Genomic DNA, 14,257 nt, shown 5'->3' on the forward strand with positions numbered 1-14,257 from the left:
TTAAAAGTTTTGGAACAATATCCGAAAAATTAAATCTAGTCCAAACACTCGTATTTTTACGATAAATAAAAAACAAGATGGAAAGAAAATTGTTGAAGAATTTCGACAAAACTTTAATACGATTCTCAACACTCCCGCAATTTTATAACAATTCGGAACACCGCAATATTCCTCAACTTATTATTGAACCTAATAAAATACTCTAATCAGCTTCCGACATTGAATCTTGTATTCTTTACCTAAAGTCTAACAGATCACGTGATTCTTGTGGAATTACTGTAGAACATCTTAAATGCTCTTCTAATAACAACCTCCTTACATGACTTTCAAAGTTTTATAACAGTATCTTTAATAATAGAGCTAAGCTGGAGTACTTATAAACTTCCATAATTATTCCAATAATAAAATCCTATAAAAAAAACTCTTAATAATTCTGATAACTATCGTGGCATTAGTATCACTCCTATCTTGACAAAACTCTTTACATATATTATCATGCAAGTATGTTCGGAAATATCAGACAGTCGCTCTCGTCAATTTGGTTGCAAGCAAAATAGCTCTCACCTGCATGCAGAGTTTCTATTAAGTGTGACATTAAAACACTATAATAATGATAACTCGCCAGTATATATATGGAGTTTTGACGCAAATAAGGCCTTCGATAGCTGTAACTGGGATTAGCTGTTTGAAAAATTTTATTACAACGAAAACTTACCGCTATCAGTAGTTTGCACACCACAATCATTATACCGCTCGGGTACAGCTAATATATCACACCTTGGACATAAATCAAATAATTTCTGCTTATCTCAAGGTGTGCGACAAGGATCCATTTTATCGCCACATTTATACAACATCTACACTAAAATTATATTAAGACTTAATTGTTTCCGATTGTAAAGTTGGAACAACAGTAATGGGTTTATACACTGGTATTATTGCTTATCAAGGTGATATAATCCTTCTCTTTCTCTAACTTCTACTCTTTCTGGGCTACAAGAGTTGATCAATAAAGTTCAAACGCAATGTCAAAACCTCGATATCAAGTTAAGCACAGAAAAAACCGAGTTCGTTATCTCCTGTAAAAGTTCAGTTACAAAAAACATAATACAAATTAACGGTTTTTCCATGAAACTCAATAATAAACTAAAACACCTCGGATTCCTATGGAAAAATCAAGGCCATGGACAAAATATAGCTACAATCCATTCAGCAAATGTAAACGACAGAATTATTCAATTTCAATCAATCTCCAGAGCTCTTATAAAATCTGGAGTTCGTTTTTGTCAACCATTAATTATAGTGCATTTGTTCAAATCTCTGGCTATACCAAATCTATCATACGGATTAGAAATTTGTGATTATAACAATATTTTCTTAATAAATTAGACGCTGTTGGAAGATCAGCATTAAAATTTCTCTTTAGTATTTCAAAATAAAACAAAAACTCTGCATTCCTACTTTAAAATTGATGACGCATCTATCATCCTCGTTCGAAACAAATTGAAACTGTTTATCAGACCTCTGAGCAATCCAACTTGTTTTTCCTTGATTTTAACTCAAATATCTGATGTTAATAAGGATAACTGCTTTATCAACGAAATAATGAGAATTTGCAACCGCCTGGAGCTAAGCTTCATTCAGTGTTTGATAGAGGGGGAAAAAATCATTTTCAAACGTTGTAACAATCACGTAAAAGAAAATATTGCAGAAATTCTAAATCAGTCCTTTAAACTCTGGAACATCAGAGAACAAAAATGATATTCAAAAATTTGATGGAAGAAAGTATTCCAAGAAGATCTAAATTAGAATTTCAACTTAGAGTATAATCTATTACTTTGTATATTTACCTGTAATTTTGGGTGATGAAAAGAATATATAGTGATTTGGGTGATAAAAAGAATATATAAATAATGTATAATTTTTTATCTTTTTGTGAGTAAATATTTACTTTTTGATAATCATTTTTGCACTGAAAGAACTTCTTTATTTGTCAAATTTAAAATTAAAGTCAATACGTGTAAAAGTGAATTATTGAAACAAAGCTCTGTAATTATGTAGTAATAAGTTTTGTGACAAGTAGACGAATAATTACTGATGAACAAGAAGAACATATAAAGAGATGTTTAAAACCGTAATATTACTGACTATTCCTTCTTGGTGATAAACTTTGCACAAAAGCAGATAAAACTTTAACTTGAAGTGGACTTTTTTTTGCATAGCTCGTTTTAATTTGGCTAATGAACGACAAACCACTTGATTAGTTTAAAGGTCGACATTCATTAACTGAGATAAATATGAAATTCTTTGTACCTGGTCATAGCTTTTTAACGTGTAAGACAGATTTTGCAATAATTGATATAATTGATAATAACAGATTTTGCAATATTTGAAAGACAAAAAAAATATCATCAACAAATATTTGTACCAGAGTCTTAGTTAAACATCATGAAAACTGCCGAAAAAAATTACCTGAATTTGAAGTGCATCCTATGTCAAAGGAAAAGTTTTTTAGTACTGCTAGGCTTAAAAAAAAAAATTACAAACAGAAAAAAGTCAATGCATGGTGAAAAGGTTGATTGGCTAAATACAAAATGGATCAAACTCCTGAAAAGTGAGCCCGAAAAAGTGTTTCATAAACATAATTATTCTGAAGATTCAATTTTTTAAGAAGTTGATTTTAACAAAAAATAAGAGGCAGACCACCTAATAATCCTTCTTATGTAAACCAAGAATTATTATTTCTAGATAGAAAACCAATCACTTTTAAAAAGAAAACAGATTTGATATCATTACTTGAATTCATTCCACTATGTTGTCCAGATTTTATCGATGATGGTCTTGGTAGTTTCGATGATGACATTTTATTAGATTTGCTAATTACTTAGACATGTATTTTATTTATTGCCATTAATGTAAATGGTTCATTTATTAACTTTATTTGATTCGGCTTATTATATTCTTCAAAGCAACATGTGTGTGTGTATACATATATATATATATATATATATATATATATATATATATATATATATATATATATATATATATATATATATATATATATATATATATATATATATATATATATATATATATATATATTATATATATATATATATATATATATATATATATATATATATAAGAGATTGATGTGTTTGATAGTTTGATACTAGAGTTTTCAAATCTGAAATAATTCTTTATTTATTTCTTTATTTGTATATATTGTATTTTTTCAAACTTTTGTTGTTTTTATTTCCATATTGTTTATTTTTCAAAGATTTATTCAAAACTTCTTTATCTAAGCCTAAAATTTCTAATATTAATACGAGCCTAAAATTTCTAATATTAATACTTCTAATATTAATACGAGCTTTAAATTATTAAAAGAGAAATTCTAATCGTTTTTAGTTATAAATATTTATTTAGTAAACTAGATACCTTTAAAAAGACACCATTAAAAAAAGCTAAAATCTTACTTTATTTGTGCCTATGACGCAAACGGCATAACTGATTATATATTTCTTAAATGCCAGAAACGCCTATAATTTTCATCATCTATTATCTTTTCAATAAATATCAAATATTTTTCAACTTAATTGTTGAAATATTAAAACATAATTAATAAAAAAATAAAGGTTAAAAAATTATTCAAAAAACTACATATGATTTTTAGTTAAACTTTAGGTTCAGTTATCTTATTTCGACATATTCGTTGTATAGGCCGGTTCGGCGCTAAGTCATTCATTTCGTCTCGCCTTAAAGAAGTTAATTCGTAATAAAGTACGTCACTCATAACTTATGTTTGACGTATTCAAATTTAATTTATACAATTTAAGTTCAAATTAAAAATAATGATTTATTTCTTCTATTTGAAAGGTAAATCCAGTGTGTTTTTAAAAATCCCAGTTGAACATTATCATACAATGATATACTACATAAGTAGATGTATAACTTCGATTTGAAATGTGAAGCCGCTATTTGCCCTTTTTACAAATGGTGGATTAAATTTGTAAACAAATGTTTTTAACTTTTCTTTTCTTAAATGAAGTAAATATATTTTAAATTTAAATACTAATTACGTAAAAGTCTTAAGCGGAAATTATAATACTTGTAAAATAATAACTTATGATTCCTTAATTTATTTTCGATTAAAAAGGGATTAAAGTTTTGAATAGAAAAGTAAAATCACAGACGCTTTTGAAGCATTTTTATGAATTAAAATACTTTTAAATAAACATAGGCTTATAGAAGTTTTATAACTATCTTATAACTATTAAAATTTGTTTTTGAACTATCTTTAACTTAATGGGAACTTTTGACTTGCATTTTTAACTTTTATTCCACACTTCGGCTTCAGCTTTTGCCCTTTTTACAAATGGCGGACTGTTGTTATAAACAAAAAAAAGCGGCTTCATTTTTTGTCCAATAAAATCTAGCAAGTTAGACATCTAGTTATATAATACATCATTGTTATCATATTATCCGCTTCATCGTACTCTGGTTAAGATGAACCATTTATTTATATTTTTAATTTTGCCGTAGAGAGTTACAATTTATTAAATAACGTAAATAATAAAACAAATGGCTGGAGCATAAAGAAGACATCAGTTTGCCTTACCACCGAGCCCCATTGTGACTTCATTACAGGTCGTTTTTTACAATAAAATGTATAAAATCGTGATAAATGCTTGTGATAAAATATATATAAAATTTGTTAAACTACGTTTCACAATTGATATAATTGTTTATATATAAATTCGTTTTGTAAAATAAATTTAAAACAAATAAAAGTAAAAGTAAATAAATTGTGCTTGTTTATATTTTTTATTAAAAACGAAAAAGAAAATATAAGTCCGTAGATAATAATAAACGCTTTGATTCAGATTTAAACTGCTCAAGTGTATTTTTTTTGATGGTAACAATCTGAGGAAAAAACTCCAACAAATAAGGTCCACGGTGTTGGATTGAGTATGAATTTGAATTTAATGTAAATTTTGGATGACAAAGTTGTTATATGAGGATCCAGTAGAGTATTTATGACTTATTTTTCTAAAATAGCGTTGAAATATCGGCGAAGATAGTCCATATTTTATTTTGTACATAAGCTGTAAAACATGGTGTGTGTTAATTTTGTATACATTCAACGCTTTAAGTTTGTATAAGAGAAGTTTGCAAGCCATGTTACCATAGCTTAGGTGACTATGTATTAATGAAAAATATAAAAATTCTAAAGAATTGATATTTAGGAAAGATTTTGCTTTATACATTAATGAAATATTTCTTGAGAGTTTTCTCTCTAAAGTGTTTGTATGGAGCATCCACGACAGATTTTCATCCAAGACCACACCTAGAAAGTTTATGAAAGTTTCTCTTTTTATATTAGTATTATTTATTTTTAGATCAGGTTTTAGAGGAATATTTTCATTTTTATTTGATTTATGAAATAGGATGAATTTGGTCTTTTTAACATTCAAAGAGAGTTAACCATGTTGTAAAGTGTCTTGTGAATGTCTCTATGTGAATAAAACGATTTCGTACAGGTTCGAACACATTTTCTAACAATTAATGGCTATTATATTTAAAATTCAACAACATGGAAACGTTGGAATATCAAATATTTTTTGTCAAACGTAAGTTAACAAACTAAATACTTTCACTTTCACTGGTATCTTCGAACCAGTTAAGCTTATATTAAAGTCTATTTATTAAAAAAGTTAAAGCTAAGCACAACTTTGAATTAAAAAAAAAAAAGTTACAATAAACAATAGGATAGAGCGGGGTTAGTTGAGCAATTTTTACTAAACTCAACAGATCTCATGAACGGTGCGTCAGATTTACATAATTTTTTCAATATTTGAAAGTTAAATTACCCTGCTAAAAATTTGTTGAGAAAAAAGCATAGTTTTTGATTTTTTATAGAAGATATTGCCTAAAGTTTGCGGAACTGCTCAACCTGCCCCAGCGGGGTAAGTTGAGCAATAGTGTGTGGTAAGTTCAAAAATCAGCAAATAAATATGTATGGTACAAAACTTAGGTGAATCACCAATAAAACTTTCACTAACAGTAGTCGTGTGTATAGTTTATAAACTTTTTATTTATACACTTTAATGACGTAAGTAAAAATAAAGAAAAAATTAAATAGTAAGAATCATAAAATATAAAAATGTAATTTTATGCAGCTATTTGAACTTTGAAGCCCGATTTAAAAATTACAAATTTTAAAAATATACATAAATAATTTACCGCTCTATTATTTCTTATCAAGGTTGTTTCTTTGTGTTCGATAATTCAGCTTTTTTTATTTTTCTCAAAGCTGCTCAGCTTACTCTTACGAGACATGGTGACGAATTAGTAAGGTTTTAAAAAGAATAGTCGGACTTTAGAAAAAATAGTTTTAATCAAAAGTCCGTTAAATTGGTAAATTATCAACACTTAACTAATGGCAGATAAAAAAAGTTTATAAGCATACAAGAAAAAAATAGCAAAAAATCTTTTTTTTACTTTTTTAGTCCAAAATAGAAAAAGTGCTCGTGTATCTTACTCAGTAGCTTTTCAGCAATCTTTTGTTGCGCATTGTGTTAACATTCTAATTCCCTAACTTGCATCCATTAGATGTTTTATCATGTGATACGTAGTTTTTGAGATATTTTAACTGCCCAACTTTAACTTGCCCAACTGTAACTTGCCCCTACGCTCAACTAGCCCGGCTCTACCCTACGTTTAACAAATATATTTGTTATATAACTTTGACTTGAAACTTTTGGAAGCGTGCTCACAAACAACTAGGGATGTACGGAATATTTTTTCACTTTTTTTTTTAAGATTTGTGACACAGACTGTATAAATTAAACAAAAAAATCATTGTCGTACAGGGCAATGAAGAACTAAAAGTAAACCTAGGTAAAAAAATACAAAATTCTTAACAAACACAATTTAATTTTATGTAAAGCTACAGTTAAGCGGTCTAAAATAATTTTATTTTTTTCGCTTGTTTCGATCTCGTCAGTGGAGGAACATTAGGAAATTTAATTAAAAGAAAAAAACAAAAACGATTGCTGCCCCATGCCAAACCCTTAGCCGATGTAGCAGTCCTTCTTTGTAGCAGCAATCTATAAGATCAGCAGTAATCCCTTTTTGCAGCAGGCTATAAGATAGTCGATGTATGTGCTAAAGTAATAATAATTCTTTATGTTTATATTAAAAAGTCACGTTTTTGAGCAAGTCTACACAAAAAAGCCCAACAAGCGAAAAAGTAAAAAGAGTTGCTTTATAGATTTAAGCGACAAATTTTTTCATCGAAAATGTTACCTGCCTCTGAGAATAGTCTCATTTTAAATGTTTCTTATTTTTTAAATAGTTAAAAATAAATATAAACATCTTTATTGTCAGCTAAAGCATGTAGCACGTCTTATTATATATTTTATAGATCGTTAGACTCATGCTAAGCCCCAGTGAAAAATAAAACCGCGTCCCACATGGGTTCCGCGTGGGTTCCGTATGGGATTGATGGGATTTACGTGGGACGGATTTTCCCATGTGGTATCCGTATGGAAATTTGTCACCTTAAACCCATGTGGGTAATCCCACATGGGTTACATGTGGGAACCATATGGTATTTACACACATGGGAAATCCCACGTGGGTTTCCTGTGGGATTTGCATGGGAATTAATTTGAAAGCTGGAAACTAAAAAAAAAATTTAAATCGACATTGCATTGCGTTACGTTTATATTGTGTGAAAATATTTTATATTAAAATAGAGAATGGCAAGCAAGTATGTAAGTACCACGAATAATGTTTATCTTTTTTTATAGAAATAAGATTAAGATTTGTTTAAATAGACGTATTATTAGGATAATATAATATTTATTTGAATATAGATCTTGAGTAAATTATTTGCAAACAATTAACTGATGCAAGTTGAAATGTTGTCAAAAACCAATCTTGCATGCATGAGACACTGCAGTGTCCCACAAAGAAATGCAGGTTTGAAAGTCAGAATTCCCAATTTTCTTTATTAAAAAAAGAAAAAAATAGGATGGAGATGGGTTTCTGTAACTTTTTTTATGCTCCAAAACTCCTTAAGACTTATGGGACTTACGAACTGTATTGAGGAACAAAAACAGGATATTTTACAGAAACTTTTCAATTTTTAATCTGGAGTACCACAGTGTTATTGAGAATAAAGCCTCTGGGTCCAGTTTTCAAAGTAATATGATCTAAACTAATGTTTAAATAAAATATTATGCTTTAAAATGCATATAGTTATACATATAACTGATAGTTAACTATATGTATAACTGGTTATACATATAATTTGTTATAAAAACTTATTTTATAAAGTTATACATGAACAAATTAGTACCAATTAATTCAAATTCAAGATTAGAGTTCAAGTTGAAATTCTTATTTATTCATTGTTTGTGTTAATTTTATATTTATTTGTTCAAATTTATCAGTTATTACTATTTTTTACTACAGTAAGAATGTTTATCATTGTTGAACGTGATTTTATTAAAAACCTAATTTTATTTTCAACATATTTTGACAACACCCTTTATATTTTAAATAATGACAGCTTTACTTTTCTATTGATGTTAAATTTATTACGTTTCAGTAACTCAGATTAAATCTTAACTGAGTTATTGTAAGCTTTGTAGGGGGTTGTATATCAAATGGTGTTGTAAATAAAGTAAAAATTATATGTATATATATATATATATATATATATATATATATATATATATATATTTATATATATATATATATATATATATATATATATATATATATATATATATATATATATATATATATATATATATATAAATTGATTACTTATTATTACTTTATTTACAACACCATTTGATATACAACTAACCCTTACAACGCTTACAATAATTCAGTTAAAATTCAATCTGAGTTATTGAAACGTAATAAATTTAACATCAATAGAAAAGTAAAGCTGTCATTATTTAAAATGTAAAGGGTGTTGTCAAAATATGTTGATAGTAAAATTAAGTTACTAATAAATTCACGTTCAACAATAATTTATATTCTTACTGTTGTAAGAATTAGTACTAGTTAACAAATTTGAACAAATAAGTATAAAATAGTGAAAAAACAATGAACAAATAACTTGAACTTGAACTAAATCTTGAATTTAAATTAATTGGTACTAATTTGTTCAAGCATAACCTTAAAAAAGTTATATGTATTATAAAGGAGTTATATGTATAACTGCATGCATTTTAAAGCATTTTATTTAATTTATATATTACTTTCGATCATATTTCTTTGAATACTGGACCCAGAGACTTTATTCCCAATTACACTGTGGTACTCCAGATTGAAAATTGAAAAGTTTCTGTATATATCCTGTTTTTGTTCCTCAATGTACTTCGTAAGTCCTTTAAGTTTTATGAACCTTATTACATATAAAGTTAAAAGTTTTGGCCCCTAAAAAAAGTTACAGAAACCTCCCTATCTCCCCCCTATTTTAATTTTTTTTTTCAATAAAGAAAATTTGACTTTCAAACCTGCATTTCTTTGTGGGACACTGTAGTGTCCCATGCATGCATACTTGGTTTTTGACAACATTTGAACTTGCATCAGTCAATTGTTTGCAGATAATATACTCAAGAACTATATTCAAATATCATATGAACATTTTAGAGAATGTTCATATGATATTTGAACATCACAAATTTAATAATATTGTTGTGATATGTTATATAAATAATTCCATAATAGATTATGATATGAAAATAAGATAGGATATGAAGGCAATGATCAAAGAATAAATTTACTTATAGAAATTTAGATGTTTGTTTATTAGTTTCAGAATATTATATTATGTGTGACCGTGGCCTTCTATAATAAAAGGCCTTGACATCGCGCAACAAAGTTGTTAAACTGAAGGCCAATTCCTAATACTTTGTTTACATTTTCATCTTTTAACATTAGACGAAAGTTTGTGTTCGCGCTTTTTTAATAAATCTTTAAAATTTGATTGGTTTATAAATTAGATAGCCCAACATCAAGACGATAACGTTGTAAGGTTCAAGGCGTTAACATTGTAAGGTAATAATATTGTCAAACTAACGATAAGTTTTTTTAATAATTAAAATGCCTTAAAAATGCCTTTAAAATGCTGTGTATCTCTTTGCAAGTCGAACTATCTCAACTACAACAAAAGTATCAATTTATACAACTATAATTACAATATCAATTACAACTACAACAAAAATATCAATACTCAACTACAACAAAAATATCAATTTATAAATTCCCGAAGAGTCTAGAGGAGAGAAAAAGATGTAGTGAAGCTATCCCAAGAACTGGTTTTATTGTTACAGACTATACAGCAGTATGTCAACTGCATTGGCCAAATGAAGCACCTTTTGAAAGCAAATATGGGAAGCAACGACCTTTAAGCCTACCATCTGTTTTTAAAAATGTTCCGCCTAGTTGTTTAGCCACACCAGCAAGTGAAGTTAGAAAAACTGTAACTTCAAGCGGTTTTCGAAGCATTTTACCAAATGAGTTAAATGATTTTCTAAAAGAGGATGAACTTATATTTGACGATATTCAATCTTTGTTAAGTGATAATAACGATGTTATTGTTTTCCAGCTTAATAAAAAAAGTTTACACATACTATCAAAAATGTACAAACTTGGTGCTCCATTATTTATTTTAGTAATTTTCAATGATTATTGATTTGTAGCTAACCATAATGGCACAACTTGTAATATTTCATCTTTAGCTGTAAACAAATTAAAGTTAATAAAAAAAAAATCAGCTTTATTTGAAGCAGTTAGATTTTTAAAAGATAAAGAAAGTTCGCTTTAGTCAAATATTCTATTCGAACACCTTAATGCTATGAGAAAAGTTAATGTCGGTGAAGTTTTATATACTTCAGATATTGTATGTAGAGCATATGAGTATTTTGCTATGCGACGAAGTTTATATGATTGTTTGCGTATTGACTACAAGTTGCCAAGTATAAGGACTTTAACACGATTGACTTCAAAAATAAGCTCAATGGAGGACCTAAGTTTCATAAATAGTATTTTTATGAATTTAAATCCATTGAAAAGAACTTCCATACTACTAATTGATGAGGTCAATGTCAAAGCTTCATTACTTTACCAAAGAGGTGCTTTGTTTGGTCATGCAGTTAACTACCCTGAAAAGTTAGCTAAAACAATTTTATCATTTATGATTAAATGTCTTTTTGGAGGTCCAGAATTTATATGTAGAGCTAAACCTGTTGCAAATCTTTCCTCTGAATTTCAGTTTGCTTAATGTCAACAAATTGTTGATACGATAAATAATATTGAAAATAGTAATAATTACTGATGGTAACCGTGTAAATCAAAGATTTTTTCGGAATGTTTAAAACAGTTGATAGTAAACCATGGTTAACAACATCAGGTATATATTTATTGTATGATTATGTGCATCTCTTAAAATCTATACGAAACAATTGGTTGACAAAAAAAAGACTGGGGAACTTCAATTTTTGAACAATAAAGAACTGGCTTTGACTAAGTGGAGTGATTTAGAAACTTTATATAAAACTGAGTGCAATAGTCTTTTTAAACTCTCTAAACTTACAGCTAAATCAGTTTATCCAAAACCAATAGAGAGACAATCTGTAAAGTTTTGTTTGTCTGTTTTTTGCGAAGAAACAGTAGATGCATTAAGAATGCATCCAGAGATTGAAAATAAAGCATTTGAAGGTACTGCTGTATTTATTGAAAAAATACTTTTTTTTAGAATGTTGTTAATGTCAAAGCACCTGGTGCTGGCATTCGGTTTAGAAATGAATTATGCGGAGAAATCCACTCAGTTGGTGATCAACAGTTACAACTGCTATGAGATATTGCTGAACTGTCAAATTTTATGAAACCTTCAGGTAAGCGTGTAAAACAGCTTATGCTAGATACTAGCAATGCTGTAGCACATTCATGTTATGGCTTTATTGATCTCCTAGAAACTTTGTTGAGTAATGGAGCAAAGTATGTCTTATTAGGTTGGTTTTCAACAGATCCACTTGAAAAAGCTTTTTCTAAGCTTCGACAGGGATCTGGAGGTACTTACTTTATAAACGCTAAATCTGTAATTGAAAAAATTAATATTAAACATACTAAATTGATATTACAACTTGACATTCCTGTTGATGGTATCGATGGTCATACATGTGACATATGTTTTAGAGATATTTCTACTGATGAAAAAGAACTTCTGGATAATATACATGATCTTGAAAGCTCAGTTAATAAATCTACATTAGTGGCTATAGTTTACATAGCTGGCTATGTGCAAAAAAGCAAAATAAAAATTTATGATGATTCTACCAATTATTATTATATATATGGAAGTTATCTGTATAGTCTAAACAGAGGCGGACTTGAAATTCCTTCTGATACTCTTTTCTAATGGTCAATATTTTGCTTTTTTTTTTTTCAAGGTGCTACTGACCCTTTATGCAGAACATTTTGTGTTACTTTGTTTCAGTTCATTGCTGCTAAATATTAATTTAAAATCACAAAAAAACGATGCAGAGTATATTCTAATATTCTGCTAAAGAATTACTCACTAATTACCACTCCCAAAATACTAAAGCTATCATAATTTATGTGAAAATTAGTTTTGTAATTTATTATGCTATTTACTAGTTATGTTTTTTATTTTCTCATTAGCCTATATGTCTCTCAATATGTTTGGATTTGTAAATATTTACCCTGTTGAGATATATTGATAAAACTTTTTTTTTGCTTGAATCAACTTTTGTTGGTGTTTTTTATTGTTGGTGATTTTTATTGTTACCATTTTTAGCAAAAAAAATTAACAATACAGTTATCTTTCTAATATATAGATATATACTTTGTTATGGTTCTGCTTGTTATTGATAATATTTAACATTACATAAATATTCTTAATGAAATTTGAAATACGAAAAACATGATTATCTTTTAACAATTTTTTGGTTTTCTTTTTATATTTCCGTCTTTACTAGAGATTATTATTAGAAATCATAGACTGCCATTACACCCTACCTAATATAAAAATATATCAATATAAGTAAAAGTGAAAGTTTAATCGGCCTTCAGTTTTTACGGCATTTTGCGCGATGTCAAGGCCTGTTATTATAGAAGGCCGTGTGTGTGACGAAAAAGTAAAGATACTTTTGCATTCAGTGGCTATTACACCTAAGGTTTATATCATTGAAAAAGTAGGTTTTTACATTTTTGCTTTTGTTTTTTTGTTTAACTACTTATCCTAATTGATCACTTTTTTTCAGGATTCTCCTCATGGGTTCAAGGTCATTACGCATACTATGTGTTCAATTACCCATAATACGTTAGTCATTGTAAGTAATAAATTAGGAAATAATTATTTGTGAAATATTGTAGTCATTAATGACTTCAACCTGGCTAATAATTAAAATTGCACGACTAACAAGGTTCCTTATTAAAATTGCTCTCTTACAATATCTCTCTCTCTGTCTCTCTCTCTTTATATATATATATATATATATATATATATATATATATATATATATATATATATATATATTTATATATATTTGTATTTATTTTTTTTTTTTTAGAAAATGTTTGAAGAAAGTTAGAAGATACTAAAAACCTTGGTATTATGCAAGCCGAAGCGATTTAATTAATTCAATCACAAAAAACGGCGTGTAAATCGCAAAAGAAAAAATAATTTTTTTAATATTCATTTTGGATGTATTGATTAATAGCATTTATTTTAAAATAAATTCATTTTGCAACACGTTTTTTAATTTTATAAAATTTCGTCATAATAGTTTATAATAAATCCCACATAGGTTATAGGTGAAAAAGATCACATGTAAAAGATCAAAAATGCTACACATTTTGAATACCAAATGGGATAAAGTAGCAAATACCAGATTAAGTTAAGCCTCTCTGAAAGCTTCGATGATTAATTTTAAATTACTATTTAAGTAATTTTTAAATTATAAGAATTTTAAAAATTTTCATAGAAGCATTCGGACTTTCATTTGTCTAGTATTGACTACTTTTATATCATTTGGATTAAAATATGTGGGTTTTAAGATCTATAACATGTAGTATTTTCCACCTATATCCCATGTAGGATTTACCACATAAAACCCATGTGGGATTTACCATATGGAATCTATGTGGGATTTACCATATGAAACCCACATGGGACAAAATAATAATCCCCACATGGGTTACA

The 14,257-nt window shown here is 27.7% G+C and overlaps 1 protein-coding gene and 1 long non-coding RNA gene across 2 annotated transcripts in view; one reads left to right on the top strand and one right to left on the bottom strand.

The window, feature by feature from the left end:
* LOC101240561 (focadhesin) overlaps positions 1-3,670 on the bottom strand; it is a 105,932-nt gene extending 102,262 nt beyond the window's left edge. Inside the window, exon 1 of the mRNA XM_065793525.1 lies at positions 3,483-3,670. The gene's annotated coding sequence lies outside the window, so the exon portion shown is untranslated. The remainder of the gene's footprint in view (positions 1-3,482) is intronic.
* A 1,064-nt stretch (positions 3,671-4,734) lies between these two features.
* Positions 4,735-13,770, top strand: LOC136078239 (uncharacterized). The gene is made up of 3 exons (XR_010637627.1): positions 4,735-7,784; positions 13,317-13,385; positions 13,626-13,770. It is a non-coding gene; the product is annotated as an uncharacterized LOC136078239 (long non-coding RNA).
* The last annotated feature ends 487 nt before the right edge of the window (positions 13,771-14,257 follow it).

The sequence above is a fragment of the Hydra vulgaris genome, chromosome 03 (genome assembly GCF_038396675.1).
Source record: "Hydra vulgaris chromosome 03, alternate assembly HydraT2T_AEP".
NCBI classification, from domain to species: domain Eukaryota; kingdom Metazoa; phylum Cnidaria; class Hydrozoa; order Anthoathecata; family Hydridae; genus Hydra; species Hydra vulgaris.